Consider the following 22,711-nt stretch of genomic DNA (forward strand, 5'->3'; position numbering starts at 1 on the left):
GGCCAATTTTGGCCTCGCATTTGGCCTTTTGCGTGTTTACACTGAAGCGGGGCTGGGCTCGGCCGTGGCCGAGCCGCGGCCGAGCCTCGCACTGTAAACGGGGTCTAAGATCAATTCATGCATGCTAGATCTGTGTAAAGGACAAACATAGATGCACGTGGGCGAGACAAGAGTGATTTCATGTCATTGCTGAAATCTAATTGTTGAAATATGAATGGAAGTTAAATACATACATTTTTGATTCAATACAAAAAGCGTTTTTGAGGGAGGTTAGAATTAGATATATTACCCATTAATCACAATTAAACAGATATTTTACAGTGTGAATTTACTAGTAATATTTTGTAGTTTCATTGTAGTTTCATAGAAATCTAATGAAATGAAATGAACTGAAATCACATTAAATCTCAATAATCTTACCCTGACCTTCAATTTTAACTTTGTGCATTTCAACTTAATTGATTTTCATACTACTAGTAATCCACAAACCTACAAATGGCAAATAACTTACAGATTAAACACAAATTACATTTGAGCATTTCCAAGGTAAAGGGGTACTTTTCAGGGATGTTGGTTTATTTTCTGTTTCCAATGTCCATTACCCCCAATACAATATGATTTTCTAGAACACTTGTACAAGATAACTTTGTCCCAAAATTGTTTCAAAGAAGCAACTGATAAGAATTTTTGCCAAAATGAAAATACTTGGGGTAATGTAGATAATACTGGACAGACATTCATGTACTAATGCATAAATGCCAAATAATGAATATGCATTGAAAATTTGTTTGTTTTTAAATTGAATGGCCTAATATTGATGAGAAAATATAAAAACAGCCCTAAAATTTTATTAAACAAGTGCTGGATTTTATAAATTTTTAGATTTAGTGAGAAATATACGTAACACGGACAGACATAAGTGTGACAGTTGTGTCTTTCCAATTGTGACCAAAGCTAAAGAATCTCTTAAACTGACCTTTTACAATGACCTCAGAATATGTTTTGAACTCCCCTTTAACTCCTAAGAAATGCCCTACAATACTCGAGTGAAATTCAGTGAAATCATGAAAAACAAAAAATGGTGATATTGAAATAAACAAAGTAGTCCAACGGATACACAGTATAAAAAAGAGGTAACCATTCTTCATAAAACCAATTACTGAACCATGGTATCAATGAAACACTATCACACAAATGTACATGTACTGTATTCTTAAATAGACAAAATAACAAAATTCCCATTTATCAACAATAACTTTCATATTCTGTACCTTATATGTAACTGAAGTGCATTATAATTTCAATGTTGACTGGCCATGGATGATATCTCATCTGATGTGAAACGATATATTCTTCTCCGTTAGGGGACTGCACACAGTGGCTGCAGGCATATCCTGCAGCACACACAGATTGCATCCCTCCGCAATGAATTATACATGGGATGCATTCGATAGGATGCTATTTGCGACAGTACCACTTCCCACAAGCACAGAATTTATGACGATTGTTAAATTGCATGTGGGGGCTGAGAGGAAGACTAGGCCATTAGACGCCTGCAGTAAACACTTGGGCATGTATAGCGTGTCTAGAGGCTTCCATGGATGAAGGGAGGGGTGGCGTATCAGCCATTACCCCTTACAGTTGTCCACACAGTCTCTCATTTGCATAACTGATCACAGTTACATTAACTTTCTATGAAGACTGGGCATTTTTAACCATATGTCTATCTTGTTCCAAAAAGATATCGTGCATGACTGGACATTCATTTGTTATTATCACACATACCAGAGATAATGAATGCAGAGGAGCTCTCAAGTACTACAGTAACAATATATTGAGTGCATATTATTGAGTGGTGCAGAGATTGAAGCAGTTGCATTATGTGTTAATAATGTGGATGGGCACCAACTTGCATGCAGAACATTCTTTCTCTCTCTTTTTTTTTTTAAGGTAAATATCTTTATCTATGAAAATATGGAATGAAATACATTATGCCAGGTAAAATGTATCAATTTGCTACATAATTTGCCGTCTCACATGACTTACACCAATAAATGAACTCAGGATGAGTAATACGAGGTGATATTTCTGCTGTAAATACATGTACATTTGGTGATTAATACAGACATTCATTTTTACACTGGATGACACAGGTTTAATTTCTTGAAAAACTAATTAGTTACCATATATTGCAATGAAAGATGCATGACATATGACTTGTGTTTATTAGAAAAAATAAAAAAAATAAAATAATATTTAGTAGGTTTGATTTCTAATGCATAAATTCACAGATGCATCCAAAGCATTCACATTGTTGAATGTACTACTCAGAAACTAAATCAGGTCAGAATCTCTCTAGGACTGAATAAGTTCTCATCTATGCATTTCCTGAAAGTGATGCTGTAACCACATCTTACACCCACTATTTGCTGTGAATATTTGTATACATGGAGTTGTGTCTTTCTTTTGAGTGCCACAACTTGATTCAGATTTAATGCAAAGCCTAAAGCTGTCAAGAATTTCAAACAATTCATATTCATCAATTGATAGTATTTCGAAATAGTACTGACTGTTCAAGTTTCTGTCTGTAAAAATGTGGTCTGACCTTAAACCTCATTCAATATAATCTGACAAAACAATAAACTTAAACTTTATCAGCACCTATGATATAAGATGTGGGAACAAGTGTATTCAAAATGTTTGTCTTCAAAAGTTACTTCACTACATGCATTTTAATGGTTAATGAGCTATCCATCTGATCTGCTTACAGTTTGGATGGACTCTTCGATGAAATCTTGCAGGTTATAGGTACAGCTCTTCAAGTTGTTGGCTTGTTACAACTGCAAACTCCATCTCTTCCTTCATATCTGAAGCAGAGATAGAACGCTACCTTTAACCATGTGCTCTACTCTGCCAACTTCTGATGTTAGGAAAACACAGGCAGGACAGCGGGTGAAGGGTGGTACACAGCATCGGGCTGGCTTCTCCGAGGTTTGTTTGGAAATGTCAGGGGGCCTCATACCTGGGAAACCTTGAGCTCCAGCTTCTGTGGGGATCGATGGAGAACTTCAGCATCCGTCACCCGCCATTACGGGCATCCCACTGATAGCGGTCACTGGTAGCCATCATGGGATGGAAGATGATGCACTCGTGGCCATCGAGAGCATCACAACACCAAAAGTTTGACTGGAATACAAGTCTTTCATGGAAGACCAAATCTAATAGCTTTCTGGGCTATCTTCCACTCAGAGATCTCTCTCTCTCTCTGTCTGTGCTATACAGCAAGTCCCATATGTTCATCCCTGATGTTATATCTCATGAACAATATTTTCCTCCCTTATTACCTTCTCCCTAATAGTTAAAGGAATGATTGCAAATTCAATTAGCATACGATGTATCAAGTCACTTTATGCCTCACACTGCCTGTCACCAGATGTCAAGAAGTGGCAATTATTCCATTTATTGTGTTGTTCCAATCACAAAGCCAGTAGTAACTTTTAAACAATCACAATACCAGTAGCAATTATCAAACTTAACAATCACAAAACCAGTATTAATTTCAAACCTAACGAAACCCTCAAACGAATAAGACTAGCTTGTACAGTATTAACTGCGGTACAACTACAATACATTCACTACAGCACATTAAACTTGCCTACCACATTGCAAGCTTGCATCACAATATGGGGCACAGGTGCTACAATGCCCTCCATCACAGCAAATGATGGCTGGGTCTATCTTAGTAAGATGATTTATATTTTGTAGACAGCATGGCATGATGTCTCTCCTAGAAATATTTCAGATTCTTTATGACACAGTGACATGAACGCAACATCCAATTTCTGAGTTTGTTTATACGGTGGACTCCCATTATAACAAACTCCTTGGGACTGGCAGTTTTCTTTTGTTATATCAAAATTTTGTTGAATAACAAACAATAAAAATACATAGAGCTGATAATATTGCAGCCTGAATTTTTACTGTTGTAACTGGATTTTTGTTATAACCATGTTCGTTATAACGAGAGTGCACTGTACATTGTACATCCATGAATTTCCAGAAACAAAGACCTCTCTGATAGTCCTACATACAGTAAATGCCAATTCCCAATGCTGCCAATTTAGTTGGACCAGTAAACAGAGATCCTCGATCACACTCCATTTCCTAATAAAATTCTAGAAACAAAACATTAAAACAAATGATTACTTTAAATTTTGTCAAATATAAAAACAGGTGCCTTGTAAGTTCAGATATTAATTGAATTAACAAACTTAGCTTCACTGGTACCGGTAATTTATAGAAATAGCTACAGTAGTTTGTGCTAGTAGATCCCACCTAAACATATAAATTCCATTTTAATACAAGAGCTCAATATCAGTAACGCACCATTATTATTTTTGTCTATATTGAAAGATACCTTGGAAATGTGAAAAAATTATGTTGTTTCCCTCTTGTATAGGTACCTGTCATTCACTTCTATCTTGAACAAAGCTTATAACGTTCCCAAGAAAATGTTCATCCTATGAGCTGCGCGTACGTTAGTTGTACTTTTAAATACACACTGGACTGCCTTTTCATTTCATATAACAGTAAACTTATCTCTGTCACAAATTAAATAAACCTTCTATCCAATGTTTGTCAATACAAAAAATTACAAATGTCATTTCAAATTTCAATCCAGGAAAGACAGCACTCGAGCTCTCCTTTGAATCTATGTATAAACAGAGGTAACATGCTTGAATAATTCAAGCCTTAAATATAACTAAGCCCTTTACAGAATGATGAAAGCAATAACACTCTCAGAGACTTCCTTTTCATGGCTGAATTCATGACACTGTGTTTTGATACTTCAGCACAGCTGGAGAGACAGTTATATTTCCATCTGCTCCAAGCAGGTCCATGGAATGATTCTCCTCAGAGCCTTCATCTCCTCCACCAGTCACAACGGAGGAATTCAAAGACTTTGGAGGCCCATAGCAACAGTCGGCAAGGCAGCATCATCGCTGCAGGCTGATTTAAAACAGATCATGGACAGTTTCAAAACCTGATGCTGTTCTCACTGTACAAAGTAAAAACAAAACACTAGCTGAAGCAATTAAAATGGATGAATTCATTTTCTTCGATACATGTCAACACTAGAAACTAATACTAATTGATACAAATATCAAATGCGTGGCGTTAATAGGTGCTTAAGGATCTCACATCTCCTCTTAGATATATTGTCCCTATCCCCTTTGAAGTCAAGATTATCTAGCATCTATATATGCAGTAATGTTTGCAAGTGAATACGCAACAGCAACACAAGACAAACTTGCCTCCCAATGAACAAGAATCCTGCATCACTCAAGAATATTTCATGCAGATATTTTGTCCATCTTCACTTGTATGGGAACAGTAAACATGACAAGAAGGCCAAGACACATTCACAGGTCAGCTTCAAAGTACCAGTCTACAAAGGAAACAAAACATCATCCCAATGCTGATTCCCAGCCTCAATCAAAATAGGGGCTCAAACCAGGAGGAAAGCCTCCCAGGATCTGTCTTTTCTTCTTATTTTTCCTTCATTTTAAAGATACTGCTGGTTGAAATATATTTTGGATATTCTCCAGTGAGAGAATAAGTTGTTCAAAGTATGGAGGTAGAAAAGAGACCTCCATGTTCAAAGTAACTCAGCACTACTCCAGGGTTGACTCAAAGGACATACAATGTCATGCTTACATCACGGATGGTAACGTGTGACAAGACAATTTCATGATTTATGTGTGTGTACCAGGCACGCACATTTCAATGAGGGTGGGACATAAAGCAAAATTAACAATATGTAGACTTTTTTAATATGCCTGCAAAATTAAACGAAATGCCTGTAGATTTTAGTACGATCATCCTGTGTGACTCTTAACCACTTTCTCAACCTTACAGCGCATAAACCTAAGACATTACACATGTGCAATCCGATCTGGCTGAACAAACATACACGCACATAATGCGCACCTTGTGTACTCTTTGCCTCTTCACTTAGCCGACATGTACATTATCGATGTCTGATACTCGTCTGCTTGCCTGTGTACTCAAGATATTGATCCCCTGTAACTCTAGCTGGGTCAATCTGTGAATGCATCAGATAATTTGAAGCCCCATCTCTAAAGCAGGCCCTCCAGTGCGCACTAATTTCATATGTATGAGGCATTCTAATGCAAATACAGTACACCTTGTCTCCATGATGAGAAGTCTCCACTTACATATTACTGCGACCCTTTGCTGCCATAGACACAACTCAAATCATACAGTACATGTACACACACTCAGACCTGCACACACACACACACACACACACACACACACATACACACACACATACTCATTCAGAACCAACAAAAGAGTGTCAAGTCAGTGCCCCTGGGTAATTAGTTCATTAACCAACACACCACTAGTCTCATTGTACCATGAGTCATGCATTGTGAGTGCGTAACGGTTAATGCCCTAATGGCCTCGTGTGTTTTAAAATATTTAGTCACTAATTACAGGTACACTTTACAACATACATATTCAGGTATCTTCAAACAGTCGTCATATACTTGAAGAGGAATTCTACACCAGGAAAATGTTAGTCTATAAAGAAAGAGTAAATTGTTATGAGCAAAGTAGTGAAAATTTGATCAAAATCAGACAAAAATTAGGGAAGCTATGACATTGTGAATTTTTGCAGAACAGTTAGAACAGATAATATGTGTACAAATGAGTGAGCTGATGATATCATCATTTCACAATTTTTCATTTATCATGCACAAAAAACAACAACTAAAGAAATTGTAATTTTTCTGCTTTAAATGTATGAAACATACTTGATGTCATTCCTGGCTGAATAATTTTAAAATAATTATCAGTCACTCAGATATGAAATCGAGATTTGAGTAAAATTGCAACTGAGCAAAAAATACAAAAATAATAAATATAAAAATAAAATACTAATTGATGTGCTTACAAATTTTCACTCTTATCTTTCAGGCTAACTGTGATGAACTGGTCTACAATTCCCCTTTAATCAAGTAAAAAGAACTTAAAATCAGCATGTCCTATGATGTGCCAAATCTATCAAAGCATGACTGCCATTTCTCATGCATCATGTAAACATACGTATACACAAATACATACACACACCAATACAAGCACACATCATATCTCCTCCTCCATCCTACAGTATTGAACTGCCTCAAAAAGAGATGATTTACTTTCACTGGAGTGAACAAAGGAATGATTCATACAGTAACACAGAATCAACTCCATCTCATGATCTCATGTAAGAACAGGTTTGGATGATTCAGAACACCATTTCTCTGGAGGAAAAATGCGCCGTCTGAGGGGATCCGAAGAAGGCAATTGTTTACGTTTTCTTCCGTCTCTACGTGGCTCCCTTGAAATGAAATTGGCCTTCCTGTCGTAGGAAATCAAGTTCAAGCCAAGGTAATCAACAGCCTTCCAGCTGCTGCCAGTCTATCACAGTATATCTCGGACCTACACTCCCCTTTTACAGCGCTTCCAATATCTACCAATTTTCATCAAATGCTGGCATGTAGCATGAAAACATCATGTGTCTGATTAGAGCTATAGTTTATTTGACTGCAGTCATAGTTTTTTTCAAATTATGACATCAGTGAATTTGCATGTTTTCTTTATCATAAACACATTGAAGCCCTTTCACATTTGTTTGTTTGGTTGTTTGTTTGTTTTTTGGGGGAGGAGGTGGAATATCATCTGATGAGGCAGTAACATACAAGGTATTATGTTCTAAATATCAATTACATGCATATGATACACATAAATGTGCATACTATGAGACAAGGAAAACAGTACCAGCAAAAATTCATCAATTTAAACAGAAAAGTAAAGAAAAGAAAAGCTTAATTCATTCAGAAGCTCTAAACAGCCAGGGTACATGGGGCAAAATAAGCAAGTAAAACATTCACATAACATAATACCAGACATTCTAGATAGAACCCAATAAATCCTCATCTACACATAAATGTAAGAGAGGATAACTTCCTTCAGTTTGCAAGGATGATTCCTTGGGGGTTACATCACATCATCCCATTACTCTGGTTCCAAATGAGAAACTGGCTAAACATTTTCTGCAAAAAAAAAAAAAAACTAGAAATGTCGCTATGGCGACTGGTATGCCTCCGCCATAATGCATGATTTTCCCAATAGGTCTAGATAGTACATGTGGACACTGCGTGATTACATTTTCACAAAATTGGCAAAATATTGGAATGACAAGTTTGTCACAAATGTGTTGAATGTTCACCTTCCTTGACGTAGGTTTAATTGGATGAATAGGAGAGCATGTATCTAGGGATTTAAGGACTTTAACTTGACTTTGAACCATTCATACATTTAGGCATTGAGTAATTTTCAAGGTACAGGTGTGGAGAAAAAGTGCAATTTCTGAATTGAATAGTAAATTGTTACCATTTTCATCTGGCCCTTGACCCTAAAATTCATGAGATAATTACTTTCAGGTAGAACATGCATAATATGTACTAAGTTTCAAGGTAACTTGAGCCACTTCCGAGATATGGAGGAAAAAGTTAGTTCAGCACTTTCAATTGATCTTTGACCTTTTGACCTTTGAGGCAAAAAGAGAAAAAAAAAAACTTTCCAGAGAATTTGTATTAGGTTACACACGCATACACCAAGTGTAAAAAAATAACCCTGCTGGCATTGTATAAATATGAGGGTAATAGTAAAATTTTGAAGTCTTGCACTTGACCTTTGACCCCTGACCTTTGACCCCATGAACCCTACATTCTCTAGATAATCAGTCAGTACATGTATATACTATACGTTCCATGAAGATACCTTGAACAATTTTCCAAGGTACAGAGAAAAAAGAAGTTTTAATATTTCTACTTGACCTTTTGACCTTTGACCTTTGACCTCATGACCCAAACTTTCACCAGAGAATCTTAATTGGGTAATACATGTATACACTAAGTTCCAAGAAAATATCTTCAGGCATTCAATAGATATGGTGGAAATAGTGAAATTTTATGTATTTGACCCTGACCTTTTGACCTTTGACCTCATGACCCAAACTTTCACCAGAGAATCTTAATTGGGTAATACATGTATACACTAAGTTTCAAGAAAATATCTTCAGGCATTCAATAGATATGGTGGAAATAGTGAAATTTTATGTATTTGACCTTGACCTTTTGACCTTTGACCTTGAGCATGTGCACCCAAAAGTTGATAGGCACAACTTCACCCCCTAATACACAAACATGCCAAGTTTCATTAGGATACCTCAAAAGGTTTCGATAGTTACCTTGTCCACAAAATTCATTACGGACGGACGGACGGAAAAACGGACGGACGGACGGACGGACGGACGGACAACCCGAAAACATAATGCCTCCGGCACCACTTCGTGGCGGAGGCATAAAAAAAGGAGAAGAAATGACATACTCTGTTGAGACTGCATGAAGTCCCACTTATTATCAAAGGAACATTGATTTTGTTTTGCCAAAAAGAGAGAATACTGTTTAAGGGCAAGTCCAAGATAATGTCCCCTCAGATGGTCAAAATTCATCTTGATTTAATCAAAAAGTTATTGATATCATGTTGTAGCCAAAGAGTTAAATTACATATTTCCAGCAAAGAAAATATTGAATTATGCAAATTTATGCAAGAAATATGGCCTTAATTTGCATAAATTAAAAACATACCTTACGTATGGGACAAATTAAAAATATTCATCTAAAATCAGTTAAATTTGTTCTTGACCTAGTTCCTTTATGGACATGACCCCTGTATGAGCTAGTATAATTTCCAATTGGTAAGACAAGGTCAGCACATTAATTATGCAAATTATGCACTTTCCCAGAACGAAGTGTCCCATACGTAAGGATTTGAGTATGTTTTTTTAAGTTTTTTCTGAAGATTTCTAATATTGACCAATCATAATTTAGGAAGTTCTAATTTATTCATTTTAACTCCAGATTAGCAAAACTAAATGTGGAAATTTAATTAGTCCTTCATCTTATAACTAATTAAAGTTTGCTTACGTATGGGACAAATGCCTTACGTATGGGACATTACATGCAAAGCGAATGGAAAAACCGCCTTTTGACATGGATGCTATATGTCTTACATTTGTTTGGTTAATGGTTATCTTTGCACCTACTCTGAAGGATATGTCTAGATATATCTGTCTCTCCTACTCGGTTGACCTCAGGGAGAGTGTAAGAACAGTATTATTGAGTCATTCTATGATTAAGAAAGGAAAATAAAGAATATTCATTTATACTGGTAAAAGTATTTTCTTATTTTCATTACAGGCTGTGCAGCTGGTCATCGATTAACATTCCTCCTTTTAACATTTTGATATTGACATTTTCTTAATTCAGTTATCATTTTCAACTTTACCTCTCTACAAAATGGCTTTGTCCATGAGAATGGGATTCTCTGAGTGTCATTTTAGGTGCAGTACACTGTTCAGCATGTACTACAGGCTGTACAGCCTCAAAAGGGAAATCAAAACAATTATGTTTGTGGCGCTCATCAGTGCCAACATTACAGGTCTTACTGAAAAAAAAAAAAATCACTTGAGGTGACAGCAGGTAACTTTGTCATTACTAGAGTTGATAGCAAAGGAAAAACCCTACAAGAATACTTTTTATTTTGATATGATGTTTAATATTTCAACTGCCCACCCTCAGAATATGTCATGGCTTATCAAGGTCATGAACATGATTTCTGAAAATCCTGTAAAATGAAGACTATAGTTTACATTTGCCATGAACCACAATATCTATACTGGTTCTGTGGTTGGAGTGCTAAAAACACAAATTACACAAACAAATAGGGAATTCAATTTTCTTTTCTATTTTGTGCTTGAAGAGACAGATGTGCTCTGAGACACCTTCATCAACTCATACAATCAGTACCCCACATCTACACAGTTATCAATACGCATTGCAATCTGGTAGTGTATGATCAAATGAGATTATTAGAATTTATCAAAGTTGTAAGTTTCAGATCAAATCTAGATTTACATTTTCTCTTAAGATTTGAATGTACAAATGATATCTTCCCTGTATCACTACACAAGCATGTATATATGTACAAAGTATAAGCACAAATTTTGTCGTCTTTGGTTTCATAGACCTGAAGCCAAGCTGTTTGAAAAAAACAAAAGCCAGCATTGGTACATACATTCTTCTATCTCTTTGTTCTACGACAGCTTTTAAAATCCAAAAGTTTCATTAAAATTTGATTGATTTTGCAGTAAGCTAAATTTCACATGGCAAAACATGATGATTACAGAGCAAAATGAATTACTCTTGTTGTTGTTGTGTTTTGTGCTGCATTTCAAACAATTATAAAGCTCTATAAAAACTTAGACAACTTGCAAGGTAAGCCTAGAACTACTGAAAGTACCCACTTCAAACTGTATTTGCAAATTACACTGTACATGACATTTGATTTTACAGTTGAAATTATCAAGACTTCAAATTAGTCAAGGTACATACATGTGCATGTATGCTACATCAAGGTCGCAAGCTAGAATTCGCGCATTTTTTTTTTTCATTTGATAAAAAATATTGACCAGAGTATTACAAATGGGCTAGAAATAGAGTGTCAGTATATACTGTATCTGTAGGTGTAGACACCATGAGGACAGAATGACGGAATCCAAACTGAGACATTTAATTGTAAATTGGTAATTACTTTTATTTATCTAATTTCAGCTTTTGTTAGGTACCTGAACCAGGAAAGTACCCACTTAGAAGTCTATTTCATTTGTTACATGTTGTAGTATGATTTGTGGAACTGAATACGACACTATGGGGAAATTTAAAGTCATTCCCATGAATACACTTGTCCACTAAAGTCATATGTCCCATACGTAAGTTGAGCCATGTCCCATACGTAAGGTGTACTTTCGTTAATTAAACCAACTTCATTAAAATATGCTTTATTCTTTTGCAGTGAAACTTTGCTGAAAGATACTTCAGTATTGTACCTTTCTTCACTTCTAAACAGAACTTGATTAGTAAGGTACTTTCAGAGAATTTTCAATTCAAAGTTTATTTTGAAAAATCCAGTTTTTCTCTGGTCCCATACGTAAGTTGCCATATTTTTCTTAATAAAATAATTAACCCAAGGTCAAATGACATCAAACTTAAATACAATATTCTTCTCAGGGATACCAGTCCTCCTGATGATAAACAGTAAAATCCAAGTGCTCCTTCATTACTTTTCAGAGGTTTGAAATCTCTGAATGTCCCATACGTAAGGTGCGCGATATCTTGGACTTGCCCTTAAAAAAAATTTAAACATTCAGTCTGAAGGTATTTTCTTGCTTTTAAATCATATTGGCTCATATGCAAATGTATATATGTATGATCTCATCAAATTATGATCAAATTATCACTGACCTATCTCCCCCCCCCCCCCCACATAAATAATGTTTAATTAGGATTAGGTTAAATCTGTTATCTGAAATGAAATTACAATATTCATCAGCCTTTAAATCTCATGCTATTATACAGGTGGAATTTTTGTTGCAGTTTTCATCTCATTGTGAACACTTTTACAAAGAGGAAGGTGAACAAAACATGACCTCATCTCAAGCACATGATCGGAAGCAGGTTTGAACAGCATGGATGTGCATTTTACCATGAGCAAGATCGGAGACAGCAGGTGCAGTCGTACAAGCAACATTTTGTGCTTTACTGCAAATGATTTGTTCCTTCTACTGAATGCAATACAATCAGTCAGACATTACCATTGTGACCTTGTCCCAATAAATCTACCTGAGAACATAACACAAATGTTATCTTTGAAGGAGCTGCTACATACTTGGTATTTACAGTTCGTCATGTTTGAACCTTACCTAGGTTACTTCTTCTTTTTCTTTTTTTTTTGTGTCTGTACAGTAATATGTTTGTATCCCTTCAGCTTTCTAGAAGGCATTTGACTCTATTCACATTGATCTTTTTATACTGGCAAACCCATTCAACTCCTAAGGAGCAACAGACATGCCATATAAAGCACTGACGCAGACAATTCAGAGCATAATAGGTGAGGAGAGGATGATGAAATGGCCGTATTTATCACGCCCAGTAGCATCTGGCCAATATCCTGCCACACTTGCCAGGCAGTACAGGGAGGGGGCTGAATTCATTTCTGGGTCAGCACCATACAGCTCACCTATGACTCAGGGCTATAGGCACATTCCCATGAAGACGAACTCGGAGAAACAACGGACACACTGCATTCAAATGTATGTGATCCATTTATGTTCTCGGCATGCATGCATACATACACAGCTGCCTAGTTGCATTTCTGTTTTGCAGAGTGTGCTAGATAAACAGTATTGCATGGTGCAACACTGTGGGATATACAGTCCTTGAAATTCAGGGCAACTGCAACCTTCCGTTCAAACTTCAACGTTCTCCTTCGTGCATATGACGCAACATCATTAATGGTACACATCCTATTTTCTCAAGCTGATAGGTAGACTTGTCCGGGGAAGAGATTGAGTGCTGACCGCCAATGCATGCACAAGATTAGCCTGATACAATTTGAATGCTTTGCCCAAGCTACTCTGCAACACGACTCAGATAAACATAAACCAGAGACATAATCACACTAAAAGCTTAATACACTGTACATTCTTCTCAGAACATGTTCTCCCTAATCAGCCGCCTGTGTGGGCCCTTGCATCAAAATAGAATCAAAATACAGAGCTGATTCTGAAAGGTGCTTTTAAAAGGTGACCGCAAAGCTAAAGATTTTCAACTAAATAATATTCGTCTGTATTTTTGCTTCAAAAACACATGCATATATGCCAAACATGCCAGAGCATGACGTTGATAGTGTATCTGTTTAGAAAAATACAGGGAAGGATTTGAAACGGCATCGATGGAAGTTGCCCAATACATAAATTCTGTGCGGAACTTCCATATCTATGTGCATTTAAATGACCTGTGCATGGTGAATGCCCATTGCTTCTAAATCATTGGCTCTCAAGTACTGTATTGATATCAGTGAAGTATTGTCTGCATGCAGGTGCAGGCACACATATGCAGCAGGTACCAGTAGACTAACATTCTGTAAAAATGGACATTTTTGTGCGTTTCACATAACATGAAACTTGCACTAAAATAAAAACAATTCTTTTTACTTGTTACATGTTAATATTGGAAATTCCAAGCAACTAAAAACATATGAAATTCATCATACCTAGTCAAGCACGAAAAATTACTAACATGAAAATTTCCACTTTTACAGCACTCTATAGATCATCATACATAAAATTGTGCACGGTTGTCGTCACTGGGTGCATGCAAGGACAAGTGAGATATCACTCTACATTACATCAATTGCATTATGTGATGCACCAGTACAGGTCGTCAACCCTGCAAAAGGTTGCACAAATGTTGTAGGAATTTTTTAGATGAAAAGAGTTGTGTAATAATATATCTTTTGGTACCCTTCAAAAATGTGTCTTCCATTTGTTTTGGTCTTTAGTAGAAAGATATAAAAAAAGCATTAAACAATGACACAGTAACCCTGAAGTGTTCTAGGATAATTACCCTCTGGACAATTGCCCCGACCCTTTTCCTGACCCCAATCCTAACCCTAATCTTGAACCTAATCCTAACCCTAGCCCAAATTCTAACCCTAAACCTAACCCTATCACTAACCAGTCTAGCGGGGGGGGGGGGGGGGGGGGGGGAAATAATCATCTTGACATGCTTATAAGGTATGAACTGAGTATGCAAAACATAATATGCAATTATGTACCCCTCTCTTGCATGCTAGCAGCTCATCTTCACAATTCTCAGAAATAAAACATCATTTATGAATGTGAAGTGGTATGACGTATTAGTAACTTTGAGTAGTCCTTGTGACAATCCTTCAAAACATTCAAAGGGTTAATCACCAAAAATAAGAACTTGGCTTGCGAATGGTATATTATGTCAACATGATGTGTTCGTGTATAAACTGAAGATTTCATACGTTTCATTCACCATTGGTTTTCATCATACAGTACATGGACACGCAACTTCCAGTCCCCTGGCGATAAGAGGTACATGTATGTAATTCTATGCCCTCGCTGTACATTAAATAGCATGTAACCTTTCGTATATAAAGAAGAAAAGCCACACCCCACCATCTGTTTTGGTAATATAATAGTGAAATTAAGACTGGTCACTGTATGATGTAGATGCATACAGAGTAATGATTTTAATCACAAGCAACACATGGAAACACCACTGGACAATGGGACATGTTCTGAAGAATATACATTTGATGAGCTCCTTCATTGATCATGAGTGAGTATGCAAGTCCATGCCCTGTCCATAAAATTAATGCTGAACATTAGAGATGCAATTTCCTATACAGCGAGAACAAGCTCAGTTGAAACAGCACACATCATACTGTGTGTTACATATTGCCTTCCCACAGACAATGTCAAAGTAATAAAATATGAAAGAATCTTCATAACCATTTTCTGTCCCTCAAACTTTTGTCAGGCTCTAGCCGTCAACAACTTCACATGAACAAAATATAAGAAGCACTTGCGCTTTCACGTATCTCAATTTTATAGGGTGGGTGGGGAAAGCTTGTATATCTCACCTAGATGTCTGTGACCTGGCAAGCACACATTTTGATACTGCACATGTACACTCGCTTCCTCTGTCTCAGCATGCAGCTGTACAGTTGTACATTTAACTTTCCACCTGGCACTAGCTCACCATTTCCACCACTAAAATTAGCCTAGGAAAAAAATATCAACAGCATATCTTCTCAATCAAATATGACAGCTGCTCTCAGTTTGGCATGTAACCCATACTCGATTCTCAGCACGATCCCCCAATAGGTCTGCAAAGACAGTAGACTGTATGACAGTTGCTATACTGTTGGCATACAAAAATATTGATGAATGATATTTCTTTTTAAAAAATAACTAGAAATGTCGCTACGGTGACTGGTATGCCTTCGCCATAATGCATGGTTCTCCTAATAGGTCTATAGTACAATGTCTTGACAATGTGTGATGACAGTTTCACATAATTGGCAAAATATCAAAATTGACAGGTTTGAAACAAATGTGCCGATTGTTCACTTTCCTTGAACTAGGTTTAATTGGATGAATGACTTAATTGTCAGAGTGCTGGTATTTGGGGATTTGAGGATTTTTACTTGACTTCTGACCCTTTTATAAGTTTATGCACAGAGTAATTTACAAGGTATGGAGAAAAAGTGTAATTTCAGTATGGTAAAATATCTGTATTTAAACCTGGCCTTTGACCCTCGACCTCTGACTTTAAAGTTCCAAAGAGAATACTGTTGGGTAGAACATGCATAAATATGCAATATAGTAAGTTTCGTGATGATACCTTGAGTTATTTTCCAGATATGGGGGAAGAAGGGAAATTTAGCACTTTCTCTTGACCTTTGACCTTTTGGCAAGTAACTTTCCACAGAATATCTATTGGGTAATACATGTATATATCAAGTTTCAAGAAAAAATCCTGCAGGCATTGCATAAATACTGTATGAAGGAAGTAGTGACATTTTGCGGAGTTGATCTTGACTTTTGACCCCCTGACCTTTGACCCACGACCCCAATTCCCTAGATAATCACTGCCAGTCAGTACATGCATGCAAGTTCCACAAAGATACCTTGAACGATTTGCGAGATATGGAGAAAAGCATACAATTTCAACATTTTGACTTGACCTTTGACCCTTGACCTCATGACCCAAAACTCTCTCTGGAGAATCTTTATTTCGTAGTTCAGAATATAAACACTAAGTTTCAACTAGAAATGTCGCTTTGGCGACTGGTATGCCTCCGCCATAATGCATGATTTTCCCAATAGGTCTAGATAGTACATGTGGACAATGTGTGATTACATTTTCACAAAATTGGCAAAATATTGAAATGACAAGTTTGTCACAAATGTGTTGAATGTTCACCTTCCTTGACCTAGGTTTAATTGGATGAATAAGAGAGCATGTATCTAGGGATTTAAGGACTTTAAATCGACTTTGACCCATTCATACATTTAGGCATTGAGTAATTTTCAAGGTACAGGTGTGGGGAAAAAGTGCAATTTCTGAATTGAATAGTAAATTGTTACCATTTTCATCTGGCCCTTGACCCTAAAATTCATAAGATAATCACTTTCAGGTAGAACATGCATAATATGTACTAAGTTTCAAGATAACTTGATTCACTTCCGAGATATGGAGAAAAAAGTTAGATCAGCACTTTCACTTGATCTTTGACCTTTCGACCTTTGAGGCAAAAAAAAGAAGAAAAAAAAAACTTTCAAGAGAATTTCTATTAGGTTACACATGTATGCATACACCAAGTGTAAAAAAAAAATAACCCTGCTGGCATTGCATGATAGGAGGGAAATAATAAAATTTTGAAGTGTTGCACTCGACCTTTGACCCCTGACCTTTGACCCCATGAACCCTACATTCTCTAGATAATCACTTCCAGTCAGTATATGTATATACTATGTTCCATGAAGATACCTTGAACAATTTTCCAAGGTATGGAGAAAAAAAAAAGTTTTAATATTTTTACTTGACCTTTTGACCTTTGACCTTTGACCTCATGACCCAAACTTTCACCAGAGAATCTTAATTGGGTAATACATGTATACACTAAGTTTCAAGAAAATATCTTCAGGCATTCAATAGATATGGTGGAAATAGTGAAATTTTATGTATTTGACCCTGACCTTTTGACCTTTGACCTTTGACCTCATGACCCAAACTTTCACCAGAGAAACTTAATTGGGTAATACATGTATACACTAAGTTTCAAGAAAATATCTTCAGGCATTCAATAGATATGGTGGAAATAGTGAAATTTTATGTATTTGACCTTGACCTTTTGACCTTTGACCTTGAGCATGTGCACCCAAAAGTTGATAGGCACAACTTCACCCCCTAATACACATACATGCCAAATTTCATTAGGATACCTCAACGGGTTTTGATAGTTACCTTGTCCACAAAATTCATTACGGACGGACGGACGGACAACCCGAAAACATAATGCCTCCGGCACCACTTCGTGGCGGAGGCATAAAAAAATACCTTCAGGCATTGCATGGATATGGGGGAAATAGTGAAATTTTGAGCATTTGACCTTGACCTTTTGACCTCTTGACCTTGAGCATGTGGACCCAAAAGTTGATAGGCACAACTTCACCCCCTCATACATATACCTGCCAAGTTTCATTCGAATACTTCACACGGTTTTTTAGTTATGCTGTCCACAAAATTGATTAAGGACGGACGGACGGAAGGACGGACAACCCGAAAACATAATGCCTCCGGCACTACTTCGTGGCGGAGGCATAGAAACAAAAACACTTTTCAAATTTACATGTGCCTGATGATGATAATCTTAATAATTCATACATTTTCGACAGCTCCGACATTTCAGATAAAACCAGAGTTGACACCGCAAATGTTTTCACTCATTTCACTTGCAGGCTTCAATTTCCACAGAACAGCATCATATTTCACTTAGGAACCTATCTGTTTGTTTTTATAATGCTTATGAACATTGGCTAGCACTTCCCAGCTATGCAAGACAACAACATTGAAAATTAATCCCTCCTAATACAGCCTAAAAGCAGGTAGACCCTTACACAGCTTTTCGATAGAAAAAAAAGTAAATGAATGAGCCAAAATGAAAATTATCTCTGGCAGATGAATTATCAATATGAAGTAAAATCAGTTCATTACTGGTAGTTCTGAAGGGGGGATTACTAACTCCAGTTATCAACCATCAGATTCATAATACTCAAAATTAAAGAATACATAATCTGTATATTGTAGGACTTGAATGTAATTTGCGCTCTATAAAAATGGTTTATTATTATTATTATTATTATTATTATTATTATTATTATTATTATTATTATTATTATTACTATTATCATTTCTCACATTGAATCATTATGAATCAAGTCATCTAGCTGTATCTAGTTCATTAAAAATACTGGTAAGCTCTTGCTTTCATAAGGCATTCTAGAGGTTGATTGCAGCATCACAAAACCACTGTGACAATTATGAATTCTACTAATTGCTCATGTTCATGGTCCCCACTTTCGATGTCTCAGCTACAGCTGTACATGAACAAAGAAGTTCATTACAACATAAATGCAATTTTCCCTGCAAATTTAACATAGTTGGAAGGCACTTACAATGTAACAATAAATGCGATAGCAAATCTAGCTGGCCATTCTTTTCCTGGAGTTGAATCAATCAGAAAATGTTTGGCAAATGAGTACCATTAGGCGTTTTCACATCAGCCCGATAAAAATCCAAGCTCGAAATATTTTCCGCGATTGCGAATTAGAGCGCTATTTCATTTCTTATTCACATCAGCCCGAAGAGGGGGTAGCCTGAATAGTTATAAATTTTAAAATAGCTAATTCGACAGCTGAGTATGTGCAAACAGCATGTGCCCTCTCAAAAATTCCTCATGATTTGTGTACAGTTTGCCTCGATCGATCGGGTCACACACGCTAGGCATGATGGAATTCATCGCGCTAATTTTTCGAGTCGTTTTCACATTATCAAATAGCGCGCTACTATCCCGCTATTTCAGAAATTTCCCGAGTTGGAGTCGAGAAATTTTCTTGATCAGAGCGATACAATTAGCGCGCTAATTTGCGTTCACATCATCAAATAGCGCGCTATTTCGCTATAGCGAAAATTTCCCAAGTCAGAAAATAGCACGCTATTTCGAAACATCGGGCTGATGTGAAAACGCCTATTGATATGATTAGGATTGATTACATTTTTTTCATGTATTACTGCAGGTGTTGACATATTTCCATACAACATATTCTCTGATTTGATTTCCCATACTGCCTTTGTTCTGTACTTTGTAAAATTAATAATGGCTATTCAATAGGATCACACCCATCCACCCATTTCTATTCCTCTTCCTTTCTTTATATGGGCAAGCACATGCACGAAAGCAAGCTAAACCTGAATCATTTCCCCCCTCTGAAATTCATTCTCTAATCTAAGATTGACATTGTTTCATGTGTTCTGAAGACACATTAACTGTGTATACAAGAATTTGAAACCATCATGTTATGTGATATGATATGAATCATTATCTGAGTCATGTTGCACAGAGTGATAGTTGCCATATTCTCAACACATATAATAGAAGCATGGGAAATATCCAAGGAAAACAACAACAACAACTGTGTAATGTACTGTCACAAAATTTCACTCACAGTGCTTTTCCTTTCAACAGTTACAGTGTGTGCCAACATATCCTATAAAATATGATTACACAATAAAAAGTTAAAACCCACATTGGCTAACATTTGTAGGAACATATCTGTATCTTTTTTTTTTCTTCAATGTCACATGTTCCTTAAGAATACATGCTCACAAGTAGCCTCCCCCTCCCCCCCCCCCCCCAACACGCACACACACACATACACACACACACTACCACAAGCACACACAGGAGCAAGGAATTGGCTACCACTAACAAATGACCCAAGAGCATGTTTTGCTCAAGCAGCATCAGTCCATGCCAAATTGATCATATCATGCAAGTTTTTGAGTACGAGTAGACCTAAATGCATTGTGTCACTTCAGAATTGCCATGACTGTAATGCTATCATCTACAGACAGAAAACTGCACTGCAAAATTCAAGGCCAGCTGATTAAAATTTGATCTTAGATTCAACATGTCCCCCCCCCCCCATGGGGACACTCATACAAGTTTCTCTGAGACACAAGCAGTGCATTTCTTGAACTCATAATTTCACTGTGAAATATTAGTGGTGTGATTTATCCAGCACACAATAACAGAATCATAAATCCTGTATGTTAATAAGTAGACATGATTAATAAAGACGTTTGAGCTCACTGTTTCTTTTCTTGCATGCCCTTGTACAATGTTCTAACATTATCCTACAATGTACATTTCTGGTTCCTTTCTTACAATAGCCAAATCTCAATGAATGGAGCAATTAATCTTCACCCAGTCTGTTATTCGGGACTTTCAATTTGACTTCAAATGCTAGAGAAGAAAATGATGCATGTCATGTTGGGCACATGACAAGTGAGATACATTTATCTCCACTCTTCATGTGATGAGGATGAAGGATACATCCATGAGTTTTACAGTCCGGATGCAAACAACCTCAACTTCGGTGACCAATTCAAAAAATTGGTAGGTGATGACAAACCGTGAGAGATGTGTGGCATAAATTACACCCTTTTTTTTAAGACCGCTGAGATGATTTCTTGTGTGATCTGTTTCAGGCTTCATACAGTGGGCGGACCATCCAAGAGAACACTAGCCCATCTTTCATTCTCTCTGAGAAAAGCTGACGTCTAACACTCTTGCTAATGTCACATGCCTTGGTACAGTGTACGTCTTATGGGCATGCATTCTTAGCATATTTTCATACAGCTACAGTATGATACATTGCAAAACATTATTTCCTGGATGGTGAATGCTCTGATCAATCCATTCACAGTAACCCAGGAGGTATCAAAAATTTAATTGAATTTAAAATTCAATTAAAAAAAAAAACAAATGTTTAAAAACCACTCTCTATTCTTCATGCAATGGTAAACTTGACATTGGATGTACTGTTCATAACTTGATTACAATACCAGAGTAAATCACTGACGAAACAGACTCTTAATCGAAGCATATCTTTCGTACTGGAGTCTCATTGTTACTTCAAAGGGAGGGGGTATCTTGTGGTGTAGGAAGTCCAGAGAGTTTAGGAACTGACTGAGCACTGCATGGTATGATGAAGAGTCAAAGACACAAGCAACTGTGACAGTCATTCAGCAGAACACACTCTGGAAATGTTGAGATGAATTCTTTGTAGGTGAAATACAATTTGCTTCAGAGGAATCCATTTCATAGTAAGCAAAAGGTCCATGTCAGGAAAACACTTCCACACCCTAAAACATGTTCCATATGCACCAGGTGAAATTTTGTGTCAGAAAGGCTATGGAAACTGCACAATGTGGTGATTCATGAATTATTTCATTTTGAACATTGTGTATGAACTTGCACTGACTTTGATGGGTAGCCTAAAATCAAATGAATGCTTCTAGGGGACTTACAGTGCACATGTGTACTTAGTCCATTCTAGTATTTTTTTCTTGCAATTGCTTCCAACATTTGTGTTAAATATCTTAGTATCCATGGTTAAGAAAGGAATGAAAGTTAAATCTCTTCAAGAATACTTTATAGGTCTATACGTTTAACAGACAGTATATAAAAGGTAAAACACACAGGGGAAAATATTGCAGTCAGCATGATTATTATTTTTTTTCCTCTTTTTGTTTTGCATACATATATTTGGATTTCTTTATGAACAGTGGCAATTAAATAGCATAAATCTTACTGTGATGGGCCGATGAATTGAAATGTAATAGGTATTGTTAAATACATTTAAAGGAATGATACAGACAATGACAAAAGACATTAAATCATTGACTTGTGTCAACCACCGAACACTTGTGTACTACAATTACATTGTATACATGAACACAAAAAAAAAAACAAAAACAAAACACAAACATAGTTCTCCAAGCATGCTGGAAAGAAGACAAACACTGAAAAGCAGATCCAATGATGTACGGGTATACACAACAGCATGAAT

At 36.6% G+C, this 22,711-nt stretch overlaps 1 protein-coding gene across 2 annotated transcripts in view; it reads right to left on the reverse strand.

Moving 5' to 3' along the window:
• Positions 1-22,711, reverse strand: part of LOC140234634 (reticulon-1-A-like) — a 49,862-nt gene that overhangs the window by 18,444 nt on the left and 8,707 nt on the right. The window lies entirely within an intron of this gene.

The sequence above is a fragment of the Diadema setosum genome, chromosome 1 (genome assembly GCF_964275005.1).
Source record: "Diadema setosum chromosome 1, eeDiaSeto1, whole genome shotgun sequence".
NCBI lineage: Eukaryota > Metazoa > Echinodermata > Echinoidea > Diadematoida > Diadematidae > Diadema > Diadema setosum.